Source organism: Vespula pensylvanica, chromosome 7 (genome assembly GCF_014466175.1).
Source record: "Vespula pensylvanica isolate Volc-1 chromosome 7, ASM1446617v1, whole genome shotgun sequence".
Taxonomy (NCBI): Eukaryota; Metazoa; Arthropoda; class Insecta; order Hymenoptera; family Vespidae; genus Vespula; species Vespula pensylvanica.
The window spans coordinates 6,800,773-6,812,877 of NC_057691.1; the positions used below are offsets into that span (position 1 = coordinate 6,800,773).

The window sequence follows — 12,105 nt, forward strand, 5'->3', positions numbered from 1 at the left end:
ATTCGTTCATTTATAAATGGAATCAATGGAAAAAGATAGAGAATGCGGTGCATGACACGGTCTCAAGCACTCGCGCTTTCGCGAGACGAAAGAGAAAGAGAGGAGGGACCGGTTTTCCATATCGGCTATAACGGATGTACCACAAGGCACGTCTGTGCCAGCAGGTACTTACATACATAGAAGAAGGAGAACTCGAGTACGATCGTAAAGAACATCGTCTCGGTCTCGGTCTCTCTTCTTCTTCTTCTTCTTCCTCCTTACTTCCTTTCGTTCGTTTATTATTATCGTATTTCTGTTCCTTAAAAAAAAAAAAAAAAGAAAGGAATTAAAAAATTCGAACGATCATTCCAATAAATTATTATTTTATTCTTTTTTAATGGTATAACAAACATAAAATCGAAAGAAATTATTTAATATTGATTATATTTTATTAACATTGTCAACGAAAAAAAAAAAAGAGAAAAAAAGAAACTTCTCTGTTAATATTATTAACAATATTATACATTAAGTGTATATATGCGGTGGCATTTTCTGTTTCCATTTCATAAAAAAGAAAAAATATATGTGTATATATATATATATAATGTTTATATATTAACATTACAAAATCATAATTTACTTACAACAAATGGGATAATTCAATTTATAAAGAAGAAGTAATTATTACTATTATTATTCATTTTCATAATAAAAAATAAAATTCTATTACATTTACGAATCGACATGAATTTATCTATGAAAAAAAAAAAAAAGTAGAATAATTGATTCGTAAAATAATTTTTTTCACGTTAATTATTTTAACATTTCATAAAAATAATCATTGACATTGTTTAATTTATATATATATATATTATTATTATATGTATGTATGTACGTTAATTATTAAATATTTATTCGAAAATTCTTCGACTATAACACATCGGGGAGAAATAGGAAAATATCGATTTTTAGTGATTTTATTGAAAATGTATTGAACACAGTGGTTTCTTGGTTCAATGGGCGTGCATCGATACATCGAGGATTTACTTTCTATTAAACAAAAGCGATACAAAAGCCCAAGCGAGCAACGGCAAAAGAGAGATTAACCTTTTGGTTAATGGTGCACGAAAGCACGTGGAAACCTCAGCATGATCTGCTTTTAATAACTTTCATTAGTAGCGTACATAGAGAACGAACAAAGTATAGTAACAGAGCAATTAGCTCTTACACACACACTCATACACACACGTATACACACTTATATATATATATATATATACATGTATATTTCTTTTGGATCTTAATTTTACTCCAAACATTATACTGAAATATAATAAGTTAATGATTTTAAATAGAATAACTTTCTTAAGAAGTTTTCTTTTAAATAATAATTTCTATCACACATATACACGCGCACATATAAACACATTTTCATTTTGCGATATGTGATGATAATAAATAATCATAATAATCATAATAATCATAATAATAATAATAATAATAATAATAATAATAAATAATGATAATATTAATTAAATTCCACTCGATCGAATTAATGTAATTTTTAGAATTAAATGAAAAAAAAAAAAAAAAAAAAACAGAAGAAGAAGAAGGAGAACTTAATTAATAACATATTCGACATGAAATCTTGGTAACGATAGAATTTTTCATGAATACCTTTTCAAGAATTCACATCGATGATATTAATTCTTCATTTCATCTACCAAGCCGTACTCTTATTGTATCTAGAACTCTCGTTCTATCAAAATTTGATCGTAAGTCAATGTTCGATATCTAATTATGAAGTAAGAATTTCGTAAGATTTATTGATTAGAAGTAAAGAAAAAAAGAAAATGAATTTTTTAGTAGCGATCATAATTCAACGATAAATTAAATTCTAACAACAGTTTCCATTAATTTGTAATTATAGCATGTAGGTAGGTTATATTAAAATCGTTTATTGATTTCAATGGTTAGGTAATATAATTAAGAAATAGAGCGAGAGAGAGAGAGAGAGAGAGAGAGAGAGAGAGAGAGAGAGAGAGAGAGAGAGAGAGAGAGAGAGAGAGAACAAAAATTTGTTAAATCAATCGTCAGAAGGAAAAAAATAAATAAATAAATAAATAAAAGAAGAACATGAAATTTTTATTATCAAAAGTAATCGACGAAATAGATTAAATCAAGTAAGATCGAGTTTTCATTAATCTTGAAATTAGGAGATAGTGACATATATAATATGTAAATTTATTTAAATCGTTTATTGATTTCCAAAGGTTAGATAATTGCTACGTGTGAAAGTAATATCCATACATACACACATATATGCATATAATTAACTTAACATTCGATTAAAATGTTTTTCGTTAATTTTGAATGAGATACATAGGTTATCTTTATCTATTTATCTATATATATACATATGTATATATTGAATAATTGTAGCCTTGGCATCGAATTCACGTGGCTCTCTAATTTTTGTTCCGTTCTGTTCTGTTCTTTCTCTTTTCTGTCTGATCAGGTCGATTCGATTCGATTCGATTCGACTCGACTCGACTCGACTCGACTCGATTCAATTCGATACGATTCGATACGATTCGATACGAAACGAAACGAAACGAGACGAGACGAGACGAAACGAGAACGAGAACGATCGACGCGTTTGCTCTCTTGCATAATGAACGGGCTCTAATTATCGGAACGATATTTGCTATGCGTTGTCGCGAGCCACATCACGTCGACGATCATTGTCGTCGAACGTGCGTTGTGTGGACACACGAGGTCGATCAAGAAAATGCGGGCCAAGGCGATCGGACACGAGAATCAATTTTACAAACGAACGTATGTACGTACCAGAGTATTCGATTAATCTACGAGATATGACACTACGTGCCTAATTCGTCCTTTAATTTTTATTTTTATCTCGTCGTATTTTTTCTTTTATTATTCTTTTTATTTTTTTTTATTTTATTTTATTTTATTTTATTTTATTTTATTTTATTTATTTATTTATTTATTTATTTATTTGATTAGTCGGCTAGACTTCGTAGATTGTGATGGTAGGCCTCAGGATGCGAAGGGACTTTTTTTCTTGACCCCCGATTTTTTGTATAGAATTTTTTTGATTTTTATTTTTTTGATCGTAAAATTACAAGATAGAATTTAGAATATTATAGAAAAATTTTTTCCGACCGTAAAATTACAAGAAGGATTGATTCTATTTTTTTCTTCTTTCTTTGTTAGAACTTTTGTTTAGGTATTTTTCTCTGTTTCTTTTCTTTTTTTTCTTTTTTTCTTTTTTTTTTTATTTTTAGATCGTAGAACTACAAGTAAGTAATAACTGTTTTACGATCTCAAAAGAAAATTAATTTGTTAGATCAGTCAGGAAGAAAGATTGTCTATATAATTTAAAAACTTTTCGACTTATCCCGTATTTTATATATGTTTGCGGTGGTATACGTAATCATTTATTTTATTTATTTATATCTTTCGACATTATCGCGTAATTCGTAGCGTTATTTATTAATCGAGTTTTGAAATTTAATATTGGGTTTGCGTGTCTTATTTTCGTCGTCAAAGTGAAAGAAAAATGACGTCGATACGGTCCATGCAATTTTCAATATTTCACTACTTCCCGAGCAACGAGATATTTTTGAGTTGGTAATTGATTTACTCGATCTCATCGAGTTAATGGAACTTTTCTCTCTGTGTATCTTTCTTCATTTCCTCGAAACATTATGGGTACGTAGAAGGACGGATTAAATTACGTTGAAATTGCAATTAATGTTAGCAGCGTGGGCGATTTTTCAACGGAGTAATCGCAATAAACGTTTTATCTTCGAAGATCTTCTATTTAATTTTTCTTATCCTATTTAATTCTTATTTTGAATGATGGAAGAAGATGCGCGTAATTAAATTTTTCAAATTTCGAATCAGCCGTAAAATAAAAATGTCGATGTGTCGTAGGAAAAATTATTTTATTAACGAAAAGAAGATAGAAACAAAGAGAAAAAAATTTTTAATGAAAAGACGTACGGTTCTTTTTTTTCTTTTTTTTTTTTTTTTTTTTTACGTTCAAATTTCTCGACTATTTGCGCGGTCTAAGTAGAAAAAATAAATGTGTCACGGAGCTGTCATCGTTCGGTTGAAAAACTCGATTGAAACAGAATGGTTGTGTTGCCTTAACAAAAAATGTAATTATTAAAAGACTTAAGAACGATCAATGTATGATCATTTTATTCGAAACGTTCCAATTCCGCTCTATTTTATGGTAACAGAAGCTGTCGTCGTCGTCGTGATAAATTTGATCCTGAGGGAAAATATTTATTAACCAAAAAAAAAAAAAAAAGAGAGAGAGAGAGAGAGAGAGAAAAAAGAGACTGATTGTTGGTTAATAGACGCAATTATATAGTCGCATGAATCATTCAAATCTCCTGCCATATCGTAATAACCTATGGCAGGAAATTTGAAAAAAAAATTTTCAGCGATCCGTCGTCGTAATAAAAATTCGATCGCGCGGAAAATATATTTTCTTAATGAAAAAAAAAAAAAAAAAATAAAAAAAATAAATAAATAAATAAAACGTAAACAAAAATATAATAAAAATAAAAACGAATGCTTGTCAAAAGATATAAAATTTACTGTGTATACTTTTACGAAATATTATATACGTATATACTTATATACATACATATGCACTTTTACGAAATGTTATATATATATTATAATCTATATATACTACATATACTTTATAATATGTATACTTTTATTATACTATATATATTTTTACGAAATTTAAAAAAGAACAAAATAAAAAAATACTTGCCAAAAGATATAAAATCTACTATATACACTTTTACAAAATGTTATAACATATATACAACATAAAATATATACATACACACACACACACACATATATACATATATACCATACATTATATTTTTATTACAATTCATATACTTTTAGAAAATGTTACAATTTCCTAAGATATACATACGTACACATACATACATACATACATACATACATACATTGCTAAACCCTGAGAAAGTAAAATGTCGTCGTGAAGTTAGTTTCTCGAGGTGTACTCACAAGTAGAGTTTAGAAAAAACTCAAGAGAGAAAAATTGATCGGCAACGTGAAGTTGTCGTTCTCGTTGAAGAAAAAGGTCGAAGTCTGGCACGCGTTCCGCGTAATGAGAGAAACTGGTAACCCGATAGCCATGCTCCTGTGCTCGAAGTGGCAAGGTCCTCTTAAGGGTAACCAGGTCACTCTCGATCTCTCCTCCCTTCTCCTTTCCTTCCTCTCTTTCTTCTCCTCCTTTCTTCTCTCTCTCTCTCTCGCTCTCTCGCTCTTCTCTCTCTGTCTCTCTGTATCTCTCTCTTGCTCATACACTCTCTTTCTCTCTTTCTATCCTTTCGTAACTCGCTTCAATGCAACTCTGAGAGAACGCGATTCACAAGTTCTCCTTGCTGCATGCATTCGCCTTACGATGAATTTTCCACTGAATTTCCATTCGACATCTAAATTCGACATCTGAAAATTTTTCCCTTCGAAATATGTTGTACTTTCTACGGATAATAATTCTCTTCGATTAGACGGGTATATTATGTCCTACGAGTTTTATCTTTATCATTAATATCGAGAATTCATTTTACATTTTTATAATTGAAAAAGAATATATATGGATGTACACGCATATAATCTTTAATATATATATATATATATATATATATATATATATATATATATTTTTGTTGTTGTTGTTTTAAAAAGATTTTGTTCTTTTAAATTTGATAGATCGTGATATATAGGATAAAAAGTAAAAGTTATTAAACGGAACGAAACGTTCTTATGATCGCGCAATTTTAGAACGTGAAATAAATAAAAGAAAGACGTACAATTGGTCTACGAAATTAATATTTTTCATTTATTTTTTATTTTCCTTCATTTTTTTTATTTTTTACCACCCTGTCAGATTATTTATCATCGTTCAATACAAACTTTGCAATCATAAATAAGATTCACATTTCCAAATAAGATTCTTTCGTAATTAATAAATTAACAAAGAGAGTGAGAAAGAAAGAGAGATCAAAATATACAGAGCGATTCAAAAGTTCGTACTCTAGTATACTCGCGATTTCAAGATAAAAAGATTTGCTCTAAAAAAGAGTCCGGCAATTATCTTCTCCTTCTTTTTTTTTTTATTTTATTTTTGCAATTACTCGAGAATCTTCTGCTGGTTCTTTGTAATAATTAAAGAAAAAAATAATAAAAATAAAATTAAAAATTGCTTCAAAAAAAAAAAAGGATAAATGAAGATAGATCACTTGTAATCGATCAATCGACAAAATTTCTCGATCTTGCAAAATTTTTTTATTATAAATAAATACGAGAAAAATATATATATAACACGCTTACACGTGTCACTGATAAACATTTTTAACATCTAATCATCCAACGTGATTTCGTCGTATTATATGCGTTTACTTAGAATTATAATACTCGCGAAGATGCTTTTGGACGGCGGCCGACAGTCTGCGACACGAAGGAAAACTAAAGTCCGCCATTCTTGGCACCGGTTATCTTTAACGTCCAATGGATAGTTCCTTGATCGGCTATTGCGAAACGAGATATTTTCTGCATGTTCGTAACTCCAATTCATTTGAGATTGTTTCGGACATAATAATAATAATAATTATAATAATTATTATTATTATAATTATAATAATAATGCAAAGTATTTATATGCGTATGCGTATTTAAATTTCTTATTTTTATTTTATCATAAAATTTTTATTTTTATTTTTTTAATTTTTCATAATACCTGATCGTTTCTCATATCAGTGAAAATATCAAGTAAAATTCCGAAATTGTTTTCTTTTTTCTTTTCTTTTTTTTTTTTTTATTTGCAAATACTTTCTAATTTGTATATTTCTTCCTCTCTCACTCTCTCTCTCTCTCTCTCTCTCTCTCTCTCTCTCTCTCTCTCTCTCTCTCTCTCTTTATAATATTTAATTCTTTCTCGTAATTTTTTTTTCTTCTTTTCTGTAAAATTCTCTAAGTATATATAATCTCTAAGTATATATAATCTCTAAGTATATAAAATAATACCTAAGTATACTATTTACATTTTACTTTTTTATAAAATGTAATCGTTTCTCATGAAGGAGAAGACGATGCAAAACTTGTAATTCCTTTCCTTTCTTTTTTCCCTTTAAAAAATTTTCTAATATATTAATTTTTTGTATTATACATACACACACACACACACACACACACACACATATTTTTTTAGAGAGATAGTTTTTTACGAGTATAAATAAATTTTTGTTCTCCAATACGATATAATATTTACTATACTACTAACTATATATATATATATATATATATATATATATATATATATATACCAGTTCACAGCCAATAGAAAATTTATCAGAAAACGAAGCAAGTTCGTATTGACTATTTGACATTCGACAGAGAGAAATCTAGTTAACCAACCTAAGGATTATTTCTTGTACAGTCGTAAGTTGTAATTCTGTACAAAGACCTCTCCCTCTCCTTCTCTCTCTCTCTCTCTCTTTTTCTTGGTGACGTAATGCACAATCAGCCGATACGATACTTCTTGGCACCTGCCAGAGTTATACGCATAGAATTGAAGACATTACTCGTTGGCAACCCTCAGGTTTATACGAGGGCGAAGACTTTGCACGATGCATTCTCTCTCCTTCTCTCTTCATCTCAAAAGAACCAGAGAGAGAGAGAGAGAGAGAGAGAGAGAGAGAGAGAGAGAGAGAGAGAGAGAGAAAGAGAGAGAGAGAAAGAGAGAGATAGAGAAAGATAGAGAGAGAAGGAGAATCGTTATATTTGTGGTACGCCACGACCTGGACATCGACTTTCGAGCTTCTTCTAAATATAGGCACGGCCAGGGTTGGCGAAGGTGGTGCAAGGCCGAGTCAGGACGGTACATTGGCCAGAAGAAACGCGTTCGAGCTTGGATTAACGACTTTATACATAGCTCACTCTAAAGTGAACTTTATTATTAGTATTATCGGATATATAGGTACTAAGGATATATATTATATATATATATATGTGTGTGTGTGTATATATATATATATATGTATGTATGTATGCATATACATATATGTACCTATACCTAGAACTCGTTCGGTTTTCTTTCCATGGAATTTCCAACGTTTATATCATTTTTAACGACGGGAAACGATCGTTCGTTTTATCTACTATCTCGAACGTATTTTAAGAATATCGATCGATCGATCGATATTCGTATGTACGAATCAAGAAAAGAAAATGATGAAGAAAGAAAAGAGAAAGTGGGAAGAAATATGTAATGTCTCGTTGTTTTTTTTTTTTTTTTTTTTTTTTTTTTTTTATTGGCGATATTCATTTTTATTATATGTATTATACGTATGTGATAATAATTAGATAAAATAATGTAAATAATAATTGTAGAAATGATTATATAATTATATGCATAATCATATATATATATATATATATATATATATATATATATATATAAATGATTAATATGTTTCAAATCGTAGAATTATCAAATAAGACGAGATAAAAATAGATACAACTTTTATTTCATTTAGAAATTTTTATGAAGGTTATAAAAAAAATATGTATATATATATATATATATAAAATTGTTTTAAATTAGATTCGATTATCAAGGGAATAAAATGTAATAAAAAAAAAATCTATCTACGTACGTAGATTTTACGTTCACGTTCGTGTCTGCGTGTATATATATATATATATATATATATATGGGTATCATTGACAATGACATTGTTATTTAAACAAGGAAACGATATATCTTCTTTGGGGTTGATTAGTAAGAACGATATGCGTCATGATCGTGGATTACAAGAGAGTATGGCACATAACTAAACATAGGTCCTTGCACTTGGCAGTTTGCACTATTTCGGTCCGATGCCAAGAATCTATTGTGCTCGACGTCGGAGTTATGCGTTTGTAAACATTCGTAAATACTCCTGCGGACAGTGAGTTGCGGCATTTGGTAAGCCTGCAGAGAAATCTGTTTTCTTTTTTTTTATCATTATTACTTTTTTATTATTTATTTATTTATATATTTATTTTCTTTTTGCCAGTTTCTCGAGGCAGCCAAGAATCATCGTTAAAATTTTATAACGTGTCCTTCGTCCTTTCTTCATATGATCATTTATGTTTCATGTGTATATATATATATTTATATTTTCATCTCTTATTAATATACGTATTATATATCATTTTTATTTATTATCAACATATATATGTATATTCATTTATTTATATATAAAGAAAATAAAATAAAATAGAAGGTAAGAAGAAATATTAGATTGGAAGGTAGATACGAAAGAGAAGAAAAAAAAAAAAAGAAAATAGAAAATAAATAAATAAGTTGTATCATATTTTTATATGACCTATCAAAATAATTAGATTATAGAGAGATATAATTTATTTTTTAAAATCCTGCAATTTACAAAAATAGTATTGATTGATGAAGAATAAACGATCGAGTTCATCCCTCTCTTTCTCTTTCTCTTTTTCTCTTTCTTTTTGTCTCTGTTTCTGTCTCTGTTTCTCTTCTCGATCGTTTCGATGTCGACAAAGAAGAATATAGGTCGGCAAAGTCGAAGTTGGCGAATTCTGGACAGCAACGGCCTTGTGCCAAAATTGTTGCCGAATGAACCGTATGATCTCTCTCTCTCTCTCTCTCTCTCTCTCTCTCTCTCTCTCTCTCTGTCTTTCTCTATCTGTCTCTCTTATTCTTTACCCGTATTAAACGTGTCATGAATTCCACGATCAATCCAGCGATGTGAACTTTTCTTTTTCGAACGCGTTGATCTTACTCCATTATTCCGATCGAATCAAATTCGATCTTACGAAATCTCGAACATCGATCACTAAAATCTTCTACTCGCCAATCGTATTTTTCAATCGTTAATTTCTCGTCGTTGATCAATCAATCAATTAATTTATTTTTCTTTTTTTTTTCTCTTTTTTTTTTCCTTTTTTCTCTTTCGTACCTACCTTCTAACTTTCATTTCTCTTTACCTTCCATTTTACTTCACTTTCTTTCTTCTCTATTTCTCTCTGTTTTTTTTTTTTATTTCTTTTCTTTCTTTTTTTGTTTTCCGTTCTTCTTTTTAACACTCGAAATAAATATGCGCTCATTTCCTTTTCTTTTCTTTTCTTTTCTTTTCTTTTTTATTTTTATTTTTATTTACGTTACGAAAAGGTTAAGATACAAAATGTTCGGACATTATTTTGAAAGAGCAACGATCGTAAATATTTCGTCTCTTGGTCTGTTTCTTCTTTTACCATTCGAAAATAAGAGAAGAATAAAAGAGAGAGAGAGAGAGAGAGAGAGAGAGAAAGGAAAAGATAGATAGATAGATAGATAGATAGATAGATAAATAGATACAAAGAAAGAAAGAGAGAGAAAAAGAGAGAGAGAAAATGATCTTTGCCAAGTTCTCAAGCTTTATTAAACTCATCCACAATGGCGGCCGCCACTCTTCGTTCCGTTTTAAAAGCCGACCGAGGCATTGTTTTCGAAAACTCTCACGACGAGACACGAAGTTACTATCTTAACGATTTTTCAAAGATAAAATCGTACGATCTATCCTACCGAACGTCTTTCCATTGACATTTATCGTTCTCGTAGATCCTCACAGGATTATAAACTTTCCTCTCTGCGAGAGAATTTGATTTCCTTTTCTTACGGCTCGTGGAGATGGAAAAACGAGCATGACCGACACCTTTAAAGCTCTACTACCCACCACTATCCTTCTTCTTCTTCTTATTTTCCTTCTTCTTTTTCTTTTTCTTCTTCTCTCGCTGAGTTTGCGACATTCCTTTCAAGGAACTTGAACTTGATTATCGAACGTCGGTTATTCTTATTCTTCTTTTTCTTTTTCTTTTTCTTTTCTTTTCTTTTTTTTTTTTCTTATTTCTTTTCCTCTTTCTTCTTAATTTTTGTTTTCTTCGAAATCGAAAATTTGTCGAAAAAAATCGCAATTCTCAACCCGCGGAAATGTTACTTTTAGCGACAACTTGAAATTTCATAACGATCATTGGATAATCTATACGAAGAATTAATTATTAAGAATGAACATTCAAATTGATTCTTGTAATAATTTTTTTTATTATTATATAAAAATTATTTTTTGTTATTATATTTGGATGTTACTCGCGCGCTAATGGAGAAAAATATGTGTGTGTATGTGTGAGTGCACAGAGTAATAATTTCACCTACATGATTTAGTATTCGAACGTCCTCATATAAAACAAAATTAACATAATAATTATATACGTTTGTAATTATTACCAGCTCATTTAAAATAATACACGAGCGTTGTATGGAACGAGGATATGTTTTATCCAAAAAAAAAAAAAAAAAAAAAAAAAAAAAAAAAAAGGAAGATAAAAATAAATCAACGCTCACGAATTTGAATTAATTTTTTTTACGTTGACCACGTATGCGAAAGTATTCGTATTTCATTCGGATATCGCCAAAACAAAATTTTTAAAAATATCATTATTATATACATTTGTAATTACCATTACTTATAACTCGTTAATATTACACTCGTGCGAGAATGAAAATTGATTATTAAAAACTCCTTCAGGATTTTAATACGAATAATATAAATTTATCTTTCATTTCTTCTTTTATATATATATTTTTTTTAATATATTAAAAATCATAAAAAAATCGATTGATAAAAGTATTACAAAAAAACATAAGGTTAATATGAGTAGTAATAGCAGCAGCAGCAGTGGCAGCAGCAACAATAATAGTCATAGCAGTAATATTAATAGTAATAGTAGTAATATTAGTATTACTAGTATTATATATATATATATAATACTTATATATAATATTTTATATATAAGTATTATTATTATTAGTAGTAGTAGCAACAGTAGTAGAGTAGTGTAGTAGTAGTATAGTAGTGTAGTGCAGTAGTAGCTGGCTACAACAAAATTCATATTCTCCCGTCTGGTTATACACGAAGAAAAGAGGAGAACAAGGATAAGAAGAGAGAGAGAGAGAGAGAGAGAAAGAGAGAGAGAGAGAGAGAA

At 29.2% G+C, this 12,105-nt stretch overlaps 1 long non-coding RNA gene across 4 annotated transcripts in view; it reads left to right on the plus strand.

Annotated features, from left to right (window-relative positions):
• Positions 1 to 12,105, plus strand: part of LOC122630674 — an 82,386-nt gene that overhangs the window by 45,236 nt on the left and 25,045 nt on the right. The window lies entirely within an intron of this gene.